The following is a 15053-nucleotide window of genomic DNA, read 5'->3' as shown; positions in this document are numbered from 1 at the left end:
ATACTAGGGCGCTCTGTCTTTGGGCTCCCCTTTCAGAAACTAAATGCCCTTTTTCAACTTGGCAATACTCTGCCAAAACACGGTCCTCTGATTGCTGCTGGTCAGTGCGTCACGGAAAACCTCCCTCTTTCTTTAGAATAAAGTATTTTCAGTTGGAAGGGACTTACAATGATCATCTAGTCCAATCCTTTGCACAGGATTTCTTTTAAAAGTGAAATGTCATATTTTAAAGGAAAAAGAAAAAGGCACAATTATGACCTGAAGTCAATGGAATAAAAACAGGGTTACGTAGGCAGAGAATACCCTCAAAGATCTGCTCAATCCGTCCCTCCTGAGACAGTCTGTGATGATAAATGGGATGTTGAGAGCAGCTGCTCCGGTCAGCTCGCAGGACCACCTCTCTCTGATTCCAACACTGCGTTGCAAAGCCAGATTTTAGATGCTCACTCCGGTGCGAGTGGAGTCTGTTTCCAATGTGACCTACGTCTGTTGTGAGAGCGACCGAGGTCTACCAATGCAACTCGAGCTCAGTCCTGCACACCCCACAGGTCTACCATGAAGAGCCACGCAAACTGTTCGACTTGCCGAACGCCGTAGCTCTGTGTGCCCCCCCCCCTCAGCAGGGCTTCCAGCTCCCTCCCTACCCGCTGTCTGAAGACGAATTCCTGCAAACCCTTTCAGCTCTACCTGGATGTCTTCACACCTTCCCCAGGTGCTCTTCAAGTTTGGGAGTACTTCAGAGGAACAGTTTGCATGGAGAAAGTTGCATGAGGTTTGCCCCGTGTCCCGGGTGAGCAAAGCCCAGCTGGTCCAGAGGATTAGCTCAGATCAGCAGAGCCCATTTGTGCCTGCTTCCCCGCACTTGAATTGAATCATCACTCAGTGGAGAAAATTAGAAAAGAGCCAGCTGCATCCTGCTCGCAAGCCATGGCTAACTTAATTTCGCCCAGCCGTGCTCAGAACCGCAGGTCGGCTTCCCTGGTCCAGATCTGCGCCTTCACCCCCAGCCTGCACCGGCGTAACCCATCACCGCCGCGCGGGACACGGGGCTTCCCAACAGACTCCGAAGGATGCTACTGCATCACTGCGTCCCACACGAGGACCTAAACCCGTAGACGTATGAGGCTGCATGGTCCGTGTGGCTCTGAAAAACTGAAAAGTCTCTCTTTGCCCATTGACTAGGCTTAAAGGCCTCCAAGTGAAGCCTTTTTAGCTGCTCCCCAGCTCTCTCATGAGTCTTCCAGCCAATGCAGGTGCAAGGTGCAATCCAGGCAGTCAAAAAAGAAAAGAAACCTGAGCACAGATTTAAAGAAAAACAAACAAAACCCCAAACCAACCAACCACCACACCAAAAAAACCCAAAACAACAACAACAAAACCCAGCCATTTCAGGCTTTTTACTAAATCAAGAGAAATAAGTATAAAGAGGATGAATAGAAACCCTTGTGGGGAGAAGTTCATTAACAGATGGGTGAAATCTCTCTGAACCAATTTTGCTACCCCACACAGCTTCATTGAATGCCCTCACTACCCCATGGGTCCAGTGAAGTCATCTCCCATGCAGTCTCTTCTATTGCCTCCAAAAACATGGATGAGTTTCTCCTGAACACTACCCGTCCACCACTGGTAATCCTGAAATCTGCCAGAAACCTTGGGCAAGTTATCAAACACCAGAATGAACCTCCCATCTCTTGCTCTGCAGCTAGCAAATGCAACTTCAAAATGGTATTCATAAAGAAAATCAAATTTTCAGTGCTCCTGTCCTCAACTAGAGCTAAGCTGGCACTTTGGACCCGAGCAGATAATTTTAACACTTAAGTCTTTCACTTGTGTCATATTAAAATTGCAATACCCTGCAGTCATAATGTATGCTGTAACCCATTCTGGAGATAGATAAAAAACTCAATGCTATTCTCAGAGATCAGTTCCATCTACAGAAGTTATCCATCAAAGTAATTACGTGGACCCAAAGTCCTATAAACGCATTGTCAGCTGGTGACACGCAAAATTCCACCTCCTTGCTAGAAACTGGATTGAATGCAGTTCAGCAGCTCTGATAGATCACTCAGTCCAAAAACAACCCCAAAGTTAAAACAAAGCAACTTCATCTCGCATATTCATGAGGGTCATCCAACATGTTGGATGTAAAACTTCACCAAAAAGCAGCCTGAGAGCTGTCAGTGAGTCCTGAGTTGGTTTTAAGCTTATTTGCTACCACAGGCTCATACCCAGGAGCCCTGTCGATACCACTGTAGCGATCCATAAATAGAAATAAATGAAAAATCCCCGAACTATTCCGATTCAGAAAGAAAATTTGTTGTTCTACTTTCAACAGGATGCTGGAAAAAAAAAAAGTAAAGTCCCATCGACTAGGAGAAAATACAGGGTTTGGATGCATTGGTTCTCTGGATTATGTTGTTACCAAACTCAACTGGAGCCTGCAGCTGAAAAGCCTGACCAGGGTAGGCTGCTCTTCACAAATTGCCTCACTTTCTCTCTCAAAACCACACTGGGAACAAACATCCACTGCCCTGCAAGATTTCTTCCTGCTCTGTGAGCACGTTGGGCTGCTGTTGTAGTGGAGGCTGGCACGGATTTTATTTTGGAAAAAAAGAGATCTTCCTTGAACATCTACCAGCAGACGTGAGTCGCGAGACAGATCGGCGTTGGGGTCACCCGAGGCAAAGAGTGCCTTATCCCAAGTCTGCCTTCAAAGCATGCGAACTATTTGCAGCCTCACGCGGTTGATCCCCAAATATTGGCCCTGATTCGGTGAGACGCGCCGGCACGTGCCTCCTCTCGAGTACACAAACCGTCCCATCGCAGCGCACAGCAGAAGGTGAAGCTCGTGATTCAGCGTTGGCCCGGAGATGCCAGACCTGCTTCTGCTCGCCTTTCGGCCAGGGAAAAATTCAGAAGGAAAATAATTATGCAGAAGGCTGGGGGATGGAGCCGACCCGGGATCCTTGCACGCATCCCTGGCTCAGGCAGCTTCAGAGGGAAGGTAAAGCTCTGCTTGCTGCAGTTCTCTGGGAGGGAAGGTCCTGTTTGCCAGAGGGATTATTTTCTTCCCATCCCAAACATACACACCGTTCAATCTGCCATCGCCACTTCGGATGTGTATACCAGCCCGAGGAGTTGCTGGGATAACGCAGCTGATGCTGGGAAGGCAAAACTAAGCACAGCTCCACCAGTAAAAATATACCGCACGGATGGCCTGAGGCCACTTCTCGGACTCAGAATCAGAGAATTTCCTTGAGTTTGGAACATTTCACACAAATGCCACCCTGGCTTGGAAGAGCAATAGCAGAGAGGCTTGGGTGGAGGAGCCGGGCTCCATCACGGCAGCAGCCCTGACCCCTGCCTTGCTGGGAGCACTGGTTTAGCAGACAGGCATGTTGAGAGAAACTTTTTTTACTTTATACACCAACTACAATTTCACCTTCTCGGGGAGCGAGCACCCCGCCACAGGGGCATTCCCGGCGATGCAGCTGAAAACCAGGACTATCCTGGCAGAAGTGTCTGGGGGTCTCCAAATGCCCTCAGGGAGCTCTTTCAGGGGCTGAATAAGTGTGAGCGCATTTCTTTTCTTTTTTTTTTTTTTTTAAGTGAAGATAAGTACTACTGTGTGCACTCAGAAATGATTTTAAAAAGTCACATTCTGGCAAATGCACTGATCACCCATCAGCGGGAGCTGGCTGTTCGGAGAACAGATTTCTTAGAAAATCAGGGTCTGCTCCCCTTCCACTCAGGTGCTCTTACAAATCCTGCAGGAAGAATTTTAAAGAAAGGGATTTTTTTCTTTTAAACGACTGAGTTCTGGTGTTTTAGGCTGACTCTATGTGTCTGTGCCATCAGGAACATCCCATCCCTGCCCGAGGTATTTTGACAATCCTAGCTTAAGTCTCCTGCTTCAGTCAAAGGAAGATACCAATATTTACAATGCATTAAAACATTGTAGGAAAAACCCCCAACACGCTCGTAAAACAAAAACTACCCAAAACCACAAAACCAACCCTACTCGGGACCATCACAGCATCCCTGGTAAGCAGGTCAGAGCTGTTAGCAGGTGAAGAAAACCAAACCGAGATTCAGCCATGCCCTCAGACTGCTGGGGGCGAGCTTCAAATGCAAACTCGCGGCTGTCATTTCTGTGCTTGCAGAAAAAGCAGCAGAGCGCACGCTGGGATGGAGCCTGACTCCGTGATTTACCTCATTTGGAAAGCATGCACAGGGGCCGTCCTGCGAGGAGAAATTTGCCTAGCAATACACAGCCATCACGTAGACGAGAGGAAAGCATCTTTTAAACCAACTTCAGAGCACTTGCGCTGCTGCCTGCCCCCGTCTGACGGCGTTCAAGCACCCAGGGCCAGGCAGACAAAAGCGAGGGCAGAGGCTGCCAGCAGTGTCACGGTAACAACGGCGGGATGCTCCCTCCACGCTCGCCATCACCCGTGCCACCGCGGGGAATCACCATTTCGTGGCCTCGCTCCCCGAACCCCTCTGTTGCCGCTGCGGCAGGAACGTGAAGATCGTTGGCGAGGTTGCGTGCAACCAGGAGACACCTGGGTGGGATGACCGTGCTTGGAAGCAGGAGGTGAGATGCGATTAGCAGGACGACGTGCACAGGAGATGCTAATCCCACGGCGATAAGCTTTGCAGCGCGGCTGGGGCACCGCTCCTGCCCAGCAGACGGCCAAAGACAGGGTCGATGGCCAAGTCCTCGGCAGACCTGGCATGACCCCTCTCAAGCCTCTCCGGGGATGGAGGTGGAAGGCTAAATTGCTCTGTGCTGGAAAAGGGGACGCTGCCTTTGAGCCTCTTATGCTAAATATGACATATGCCCCCCCCAAGGCATAGCACATGCATTCAGGTTAAGTGCTTGGGAAGACGCAGTCTGATACAAGCCCACTGCCACGGCAAGCAGCGCTCCCTCCTTCCCTCATTGCGTGGGACCACCACAGTTGTTGATGGTTTTCTTTTTGTGCAGAAAACTGGCTTGAGAACAGCTGTCGGTGGCCTCAGCCAGCCCCGGGGTGGGACAAGGCTCCAAAAACCTGAGTTCACCTGGAAGGCATCCCACTACGTCCCCTTGGGCGTCTCCCTGGCACTTCCCAGGATTAGGAAGCAATTAGCTAAAACTGAAGTTAGAGACACGACGGCGTACAAGGACACTGGATTTTCAGAGCTTGCCTGGCTCAGCACAGGAGCAGGGCTCTCAGATTAAAGAGGAAAAACTCTTGTCTTTTTGGCTCCTGCACACCAGGTGGGTTTCAGCACCAGCTCCCCTCCCTCACCTGTGCCGAAAGCAGGAGAAAATTTGCGTATACACCCCGGTGCCAGTAGCCTCCTCTTTGAGGAGCAACAGGCTTGAGAAGCAAAGGTTGCTCTGGGGAGATCTGAGGGACTTCGTTACCCACAGAGCAATGTCTTGTCTCCTGCAAAAATAGCAGGCACCCTCCCATTCTCTGCAGGTGTGACACAAAAAATTAATTAAAAAAAAATTAGGTTTTGGAGCAGATAAGAGGCAGACTATGTGAGGCTAGAAAAGATTGCATGAGTGACAGGTTTCAGAAGAAAATGAAAAAACTTCTTGCTGCCACTAAAAGCTCAGACTGTTGCCATCAGATGCCAGGTGTTTCAATTCACAAGAGAAGTGCTTCAGCACCAGCATCTTGCTGAGCTCCTGCTTGGTCCACCTCAGTGGTGGATAAAGCCGCTTCATAAAAGTGTATATACGTGCAAAAAAGCACAGTCTTAAAGCTGTCTGGTAGAGGTACACCTGACAGCAGCAAAAACATCACTTTGCAAGCAGGAGTCCCTCTCTGAATTACACACAACATATTTCTTTCCATCTGGAAATGCTACTGGGTTTTGTTACCCAAAATTTAAAATTAAATTGTGAAAGTACTTTAAATGAAAAGGGAATGAAAATTCAGTTTTGCAGGTGATTCAAAAAACTAGATTGCAAAACTCTGACATTTGCTCCTTTGTAAGAGGGAACTAAGGTATCAACTCAAAAAGACTCACTCGCTCTCTCAAACAAACGAGGAATAAAACCTAAGAGGAAATAAAAATAAACAGATAGGCCTGAATTTAACTCGGCATTAATAAAGCTTTAGAAAGGATTAGGTTAAGCTTGAAAAACACATTTAGTTTGATTCAGCAGCTCGTCTGGGTTTTCCTTCAAACTACAGAGAGCTGGTAACAGATCTCTCTGTTTGCAGCATCAACAACAGGCTGGTCCAGCGGCCACGGGCAGGGCGAGAGCCGGCGGTTCCCGAAAAGCAGCCGGCAAAGAGGGACCGTACGGCTGCAGGTGGGACGGGTACTCGCTCGTACAGGGTGGATGGAGCTCTGTTCCCATCTGCTTTGGGTTGTGTGAGTAACGGTGATGAACGTACATTAATCTGAAACCAAAAGTAATTCTGCATCTCGAAGGAAGTTGCACTCAGTCGTTGCAGAAGTGCGATCATTCTGGCTTCATTTGCATTTACTTAATTAAAACAGCTTCAGAGTGCTGTTGCTCTGCTTCTTCATGGCCACTGCACTCTACTGGGGATCAAATCTTCCCCCTTTCCATGGCCTTGTGTTATAACCAAGGGACGCCCTCATTCTTACTGCTGCGATCCCATTACAGTTTGCATTAACATTGAAAATGAAAGCCCAACCTTTGTTATATGCATTATTATATTCAAGGTCTCGCAAAGATAGATTTTAAGCTCTTCAAAGCAAGGACCAGCCAAACAAAACAGGGATGAAGGGACAGTCGAGAAAGTCTCTCGCACATAGAGCAGGGCAGGGCTGGAGGGAGGAAGAGCACTTGTCCTGCGGATGCTTTCAGCATCTGCGGTGGGTTGACCCTGGCTGGACGCTGGGTACCCACCAAAGCTGCTCCATCACTGTCCTCCTTGGCTGGACAGGGGGGAGAAAATAGAACGACAGGCTCCTGGGTCGAGATAAGGACAGTTTAATAAAGCAAAAGCAAAGGTCACGCGCGAAAGCAAAAGAAAACAAAAGATTCTATTCTCTCCTTCCCATCAGCAGGCGATGTCTGGCCACTTCCCAGGAAGTACACAGAGCAGTTGCTCCAGAAGACAAACGTAAATAACGAATGCCCCCCCTTCCTTCTCCCTCTACTTAGCTTTTATTGCTGAGCAGACATCACATGGTATGGAATATCCCTTGGGTCAGTTGCCCTGGCTCTGTCGCCTCCCAACGTCTTGCCCACCCCCAGCCTACTGGTGACGGGGGGAATGTTGGAGAGACAGCCTTGATGCTGTGCGAGCACTGCTCAGCAGTAGCCAAAACACTGGTGTGTTATCAGCACTTTAACAGCTACCAGTACAGAGCACAGCACTATGACGGCTGCTATGGGGAAAATTAACTCCGTCTCAGCCAGACCCAGTACAATCTCCACCCCTTATTCCATACCATTTGCGTCATGCTCAGGTCCCACATAATTTAATACACATATCTATATCTTCTAACCATTCCATTGTATTTGATTCTCATTACTGAGATCCTTTCTTACCAACACTCAAACTACATACTTAAACCATCTTTCTACCCAACATACAGATTTATATGTTCTCATTAACTACAAACCCCCGTCCCTTAACATAGAGATATTACTCTCTCCTTCCATGGGCTTCTTCCACTCCTCCAGATGTTCACAAACAGGCTATGACTTGGGCCCCATCTTGTAAAGATGAATGGTCAGGACAGGAGAAGCAGTACGTTTGATTGCTGACCACCAACACCGGTTTGGTTTGGGTCATCGTTGCACTCATCCAGTTCCTTGTGAAAGTCACTCTTTGTCAGTTCAGGTCAGTGCTGGGTTGACCTAGCTAACTTTGTAGTGCCCTCAAATTAAACCCAACCATGAAATGGAAAAATAAAATCAAAACAGTTGTACTTAATGACAAAGACATGAACAATAAAAAAGAGAAAATAACATTCGAGCCAAGCAGAAAAGCCACATGCTGTGAAATCATGGTTACAAGGGACTCAATACTGACCCATTTCTCTTGCGGAGGAGGGACTTCTCAGATGTGATTCCCAAGAGCGAAGAATGAAACAAGCTACGGTAGAGTTTCTGGGACAACTAGATAAAGGGAATCACTTGGCTTTCCACACAATGTTGGGTATTACAAATGTGGATTTCTGCTGATAGAGGCTATAACCTGTATCAGCTTAGGCTGAAGATCAAAGCAATCCTACTGCTCTGCCTCCTCCGCCGTGGTTGCTCTGCTGTTACAAAGGGACTTACTGCACGATTGGCTCTGGCATGAGGAGCTCCTGGTGTCTGGAAATCATTGACTTGAAGGGGGCAAGCCCGCCGAAAGCCTGGGGGTTAATGCAACACCGGCTGTTTTTCAGATGACCCTTCCCACAACGCTGAAGGCCAAGGCCATTTTTTAAACCTCACCAAATCAATTGCTTTCCTCAGGAACGTCAGCACAGAAGTAATGACTGAGATAAGTCCCATCCCCTGTCCCCATCGATTGCGCACAGAGCATCTCCACACACCGTAGAAATGATCTCTCGCTGCTCGATATTTTTTTAGTGCTTCACCTGCTTTGAATTGCAAGCGCTTTGATAAATGAACTGAGAAGTTCCCTGGTCTTCCACTGCATGGGTAAGTAGTTCGGTATGAACTACCAAAATTAGAGAGTGATTTTTCACAGCAACGCTCACTGAATCACTGCTAAAGGGTCTATACCTTTTCCTGCACTGCAGCACAGGAGAACCCACTCCTTTATTCTTGCAGACTTACCAGCTCTTCCAGCACCAAGGCATGGGTACGTTTTTGGAGATGGGCTCAACAGGCAGAGTTCGAATTTGAGTATAAAAGCTTGATTTAAAGGATTTTAGTCCGAAAATCATCAACTCAGGAGGATGCAAGCAAACATTTCCCTGCTAGCAACCTGTGGGAGAGCAGTTAAAAATGGGAATAGCAGTGCTAGGCTTCATGCACCCATCATAACATGCCCATTTTTATTTCCTAGGGAAAGGTACCGGGGTCAGTCTAGCTGGGTTAAGATCCTTTCAACGTATGAAAGCCAACAACTCACCTGGATTTGGACAATTAGCAACCACATATAAATGGCAGAGCAAGAGCCACCCCCTCCTCAGCCACCTCCACTGAGGAACCAAGCGATTGACCAGGAGTAGGAGTCGGTGACAAACCTGCTTGCTAAAGTAACAGCCTTAATCCCACCAAAGTGCCTGGATTAGGCATTTATAAGGATAACTGGCACATCCCTCTCTCCGTTCTACTGGTGCTACTCCAGCGGGATGAGGAGGGCGAGGGCTGTGCAGGTCCAGGAGGTGGGCACCCTGCGGGAGCTCCATCCCCTGTCCCTCTGGTCAGACTAATCTCATTTTCTGTTCAGGGAGTTATTGCATGGCACTTGGAAGTTTGAGGCAGGATCTAGGATTACAAGAGCCAGAGGTCTTCCTTGCTTCAGGTGAGGTGGAGAAGTATTCTCCTTCCTCTCCCTAAATTTTGATAATCTTGCTGGCATAGAGGAGACAGTTTCCATTTTGCAGCCGCGACACTGTATTGGTGCAACTGTCTTCTATACTGTGTTCTTTGTTAAAATAAATCCCTGTGGTTTCCCTGGGCTTCTTGCATTACCCAAGTGTCCTCAGCAGCAGGGATATTGCATTTCTTGTGTTCTGAGAGCATACGAGGTCCATCACAGATGCAACGTGCAACCGAGCATTTCCAATATTAGAGGAAAATGAGTGACCTGCACAGCGGCACTTCCTGAAACAAAGGCCTGAGGAGTCTGGTGTTATAAAGAAAGACAGGGAAAAATGTCTTAAATTCAGGCAACAATTATAGTTCTTACCTAAATGAGAGGTACAGGTGACTTAGTTGGGGGGCACGGGCAGGTTCATCACCATCCTGCCGCGTAGGGGTCGGCAAGAGACAACCACCAGTAGTAATGCGGCTTCTCCACCACGGGCAGATGTCAAAACTTTTCTCTGATTGCTTGTACAGTGTTTGAGACCCTTTAGGTGGAAGGGCAACATTGGAAACAATGTCCCCAGCGTGTTAGGAAGTTCAATGCAAGAGACAGGCTGTAAGGAGAGACCATGGGAGAACTCACCCAGTGTTCAATTAGTGGCTCGGGAATCAAGACTCCCACCTTCAGCTTCGCAGCTGATGCACACCGGTACTCGTCGAAAGTTCAGCTTTCCGTTCTTTCAAGTGTTCAGGCTGTATTAAATTTAACATCACTACGTTAAGAGTTATTATTAGCAAGTGACATCTAGTTTAATATACTCAAAGTCAGCAAAGCATTAATCTTTCTGCACACCAAAGCTTTGTATTATTTCTCTGGCGTGACAGCCAGCAAGATAACAGTCCAGACCTGCAAGGGCTCAGAGAAATTAAGGGGTGAGAGGTTTGATCGCCAGCTGGGATCTGGTCCAAAATAAAAGCTTATGTCAGTTTACTGCTAGTTGAAATTGGGAGGTCACGATCTTGCTCACGTTCCCCTTTCTGGATGTTCAACAAGCAGTTGGGTTTGGGTTCCCATCTTACTGGGATTCCCACTCCTCTGAGGTCTCCCCAAAATTGGGCTGCCTTGTCTCCGAACTGCCCATCTCCCCTGTGGTTCCTAGATGAACCTTTACACTCCTGCGTTTCCAAACAAAGATCACAGCAAAACCTGAACAGCGTTCAGTAAATCACTGTATACAGCTTATCCCCTCTCTATCTTCACCAACTCCTGGGAACTTTTGGGGTCCAACTGGTGCTCTAAGCAACCAGAATCCTTTCTCCTCCACACCTGCATACTCTCACCTTTGTGCTTTGGCAACCTCTTCAAACTGATAGTGAGGAAAAAAAGAAAAATAAAATTTCCTAATCTAGCCTTCCAGCCTGCTCTAGACAGATCTCCCTGGTAGGTGAGGAAAGATCTCAAAATTATACACTGCTTCTTAATCCACAGCATGCTTAGGGAAATACATTTGGGCTGGAAGCTTTCTGTCCAAAGATAGTCAATTCGATCATCAACATTGAATAACTTCCTATTCTCTGCAGGAATCTTGCCTTTCAGCTGAGAGGCTATATAGCATCCAAGGGCCATGACAACCACATTGTGGGATACAGATGACAGTAATAACTAGCCTGCCAAAATCCCATGGTAAATGAGAAAATGGTGTTCACAGAAGGCAAACCCACAACAGATATTTGTTTCCTAATTCATGGCCAGCACAGAGGCAAAGCTATGCTTGGGAAGTTACCTGTCTTCATACCTCAAGGTGTCACAGGTGGAGGATGCTGTTTTTGCCTTTCCCTGGTAGTAGACTGGAGTCTGAGAAGAGTCACTCTGGTGTCGGTTTGCCCAACACCAGGAGAAACACCATGGCTGCCCAAGGGCAAGTCCAACACCAACATCACCAGTCCCAATGCTTTCACCGGCCATTTATACGGATTTTAACAAAATAAAAGTCCTAAAAACCCCAAACCCAACTATAGCTAACACCAAACGTCAGAGTTATCCTCAGATCTGACAGATTTATAAAGCAATCGCTTAAGAGATAAACATACATTTTCTCTAAATGTTTGTGCTTCACATTGAGCACGAGGTGTCCAGACAACCTCACAGTGATGCACCCCATGTTGGAGGAGTAAATTTGAACCTCTCTACAGGCTCTACACTTAAGACAAAAATTAGCTGAATAGCAAGGAGTGCCTTTGGTGCTGCCTTTCAACCAGGAACTCATGCTGCTCAGACCAGAAAGTTACAGCCACAGCATTTGAGTGATACAATTCTGTTTAATGAATTTTTTCCATGAGTCTTGAATAAGAACATTTTATTTAAGAAGGCTCCATTTATGGCTAAAATTAGCTATTCCTTATTACTACTCTAGACCACCAATGATCTCTGCTCACAGCTTTGAGATGGCAGCTATAGCAGCCTCCGGCTCTTGAAAATGTGTTAGAAATCACAAACTGGCACAAAAAATTTGTTGGAATAATTGCTGTGGTGGAAATTGGCCTTCTGAAGGGACGACCCTTAGCAGTACTATTTTTCCTCCCCTGGAAAAAAACCCAAAAACATTTGCCCAGAGAAAAATGCTGAGCAGGAAAATAACTCTGGTAAAGGCTTAAAAACAAAAAAAATTGCTTATAATGGAAGAATTTCAAAACACCTGTATGTTTCTTCTATTACTGACTTGTCTCTTGAGGATTTTCAGATTTTTCTTTCCCAACACCTTCTCTGATAAAGCCAGAGGAAATAAATACATGGTAGACAAATCCACACAAGGGAAATGACCAAGTATTCTCCTTGGTAACAGGTAAATACCGAGCCCTGGTGCCAGCAGAGCCACCCAGCACACCTTGTGCACCACGGGGCCTCAGGAGAGACAGAGATAATTAATGCAAAATGCCACAGCAACCTGCGAGTGCCGCAGGAGCAGCAGCTTTCCTGGCCTCGGTGGCCCTGAGCTCCTTCTGCAGAGCGCAGCGGGAATCCTTTCCCTAATAAGCCTAGAAAAAGCAATAAGGTATTTTCTTTTTGCTGGACAATGCCTAGGGAAAAGACAAGCAGCTGCAAGTTAACATCTTGTTTAAAGGTCAGAAAGAGGAAAAACCTACTTTCCTAGATTTCCACTGGCACACAGCCTACTGCAGGATTTAATCCTGTCCCACCTGGATCTGGTATTAGGTGCCAAGAGGCGCTGGTGTGATTGCGATGAGTCCCTTCCTCCACGAAGGTAACTCGTACCGATTCGGCTGACTGCTTTAACATCCATCTTTACTTGCAGGAGTACGCTTCGGGAAGTTAAACCCAAAATTCTCTCAAAATAAGGAGGAGGTTGAGCTCCTAATGCACACTTTACCGAAGCTATAGCTTTTGTAAAGAGCTCTCCTAACCTCTGCTCTCTCTGCCTGCAGAGTGCAGGATTTGCTCCCTTCGGCAGCGTAAGAGAGCAGCAGGCTTACCCCCACCGACCCACAGACTGTGGATCTGCCTTGAAGGTGTTTTGCTCTCCAAGAGGATTGGTAAGTGCTCCTGGCCATTCCGGAAAGGTAATCTGTATTCAGAAGGATTCAGAGGCTTTGGATGTCATTAAAGTAAAATTACCATCAGATGTATGGGAAAGTGTAGAAGTTTAGCTTTAAGAAAAAAAGCCCAGAAAGTTATTTCATCTGAAACCAACTGTACAAGAACAAGAGCAGTGAAAGAGTTTGCAAATTTAGCAAGGCAACTATATACCCCCGCCCCCCCCCCCGCTATGACATGCTTGAAGTATGAAGATTAGCAGCCGCTCCTGGTATGAAGGTGCAAGGACCATCCTCAAGTTGTTCTAGATCCAGGGAAGAAACAAAAGGTCTTTGTGTCCAGGTTCTATGAAAAAGCACTGTCACCTTAAAAGCACTGGCCTAAACTGGCAGACCTTAGGCACGAGCTACACGCTAAGCCAGGCTCTTGGGCTGGGCAGGACGCACGTGCCAATTGCCAGGTTATCATAGGGAAGGCAGCAGAATGAACCCAGGAGCTGCCGCGTCTCCGGGGCTGAGCCATCGTTTCCTCCAGACTCTCGGCTGCCATTCCCAACTCGGTAAAATCTGAGCATCACAGCCTGGCTTCCTAATAACTGCGAGATTTTTCACCTGTTCTAGCCCCTCTGTCCCTCATGAACACTGATCAGCCCCCCTCTCCCCAATTTTGTTTGAAGCTGGTAAGTACAAGAGACAGCCCTCTCCGCTTCCACCAGTGGGAATAACACAAGCTGTTCCCAGCGAGGAACCTGCAGGTATTTTTGTTCACAGCAAGGGAATCTCTCCTTTTTTCTCCTACTAGCAACTTCAGCTAAGGTGCTGCTATACACTAGAAGGTTATTTGCAGGTAAGCAAGAGTGAAGAGGAAGAGAACACAGCAGTCAACAATCTGAAGAAATGTTCTTACACATTGTTAGATGAGGTGTGAAACCTGAAGCAGGCGAGAGCTTTGCAGGAGTCCTTCCAAGGCGACAAATGCAAATTTGAGCAATGCCATGTCAGGGTCCCTGTCTTTTCTAACCACAGGCTGGGACAGGTGTCCAAGTATTTAGCAATTCGCTAATGAAACCCTCTAATTAAGCTTCTGTTTTCTTCCTAGATCTGTAAGCTACAGAAGTGAGCAGTATAAAGGCAGACGTACATGCAAACACACACACAAGTGGAAGCCCATACGCTGGAGAAACGTGTATGTGAAACCACCATAATTTTATAGGCCAAGAGAAAGCCAGGGGAAGATTCTTCTCAGAGGAAGCCAGAGAGATCAACACCTTCCAAGCTGATCTATAGACTGCTCGTAGGCAACCACGCAGAACCAAGCAAAGCAAGTCTATTATCAAAAGGCTTAGAATAAGCCTTGCCGGTGTCTGCAGCACTGAAAAAAGCAAAGTTACAGACTGACAAATCAAAGAGACAGACAAGCACTGACCAAGCACAAAGGCGTACCCTTTCACATAAGACGACCCATAGAAACAGTAAGGAAAACACCAACTGGCCCAGCAGACACACTCATTTGCAGAGGTTCACCTACAAACAAAAATACCACGACCGCGCACCCTCTATGCCTAGAGGATTTCTCACCCGCAGCAATTATATGTGGGGAGCGGTGGTCGTGACAGAAGATGCTGTTGTCAGTTTGACCTGAAGTAATATTGATTTCTTTAAATGCTGTCTACTGCTATAATCAAAAGGTATTAAGTCTAAATAAAAGGTGCTAAACAACAGAATATGAAGCATACTGATCTGATACTAGTTATCTTAAGTATAGTCTGAAGCATCTCTCCACTTAACAGCAAATCTCATCAGTCTTCCCTTGCTTATCTCATTTTGCTGCTACACGAAATAAAAGTGGCTTCCCTTTAAATTTTAACTCAGGACAGGTCAGAGCCAGTGAAATGTCCCTAAGTAGTTAGGAGATGTAGGAAATAAAGGAAACAGCAGTTCTAGCTTTCCCACAACAGAAGAAAATATTTCATTGTACCAGAGAAACTACAGGATTTTGAACTAAAAGGCACAGATGCCAGTT

This window comes from Haliaeetus albicilla, chromosome 11 (assembly GCF_947461875.1).
Source record: "Haliaeetus albicilla chromosome 11, bHalAlb1.1, whole genome shotgun sequence".
In the NCBI taxonomy this organism is placed as follows: Eukaryota; Metazoa; Chordata; class Aves; order Accipitriformes; family Accipitridae; genus Haliaeetus; species Haliaeetus albicilla.
This window is presented reverse-complemented; position numbering follows the sequence as displayed.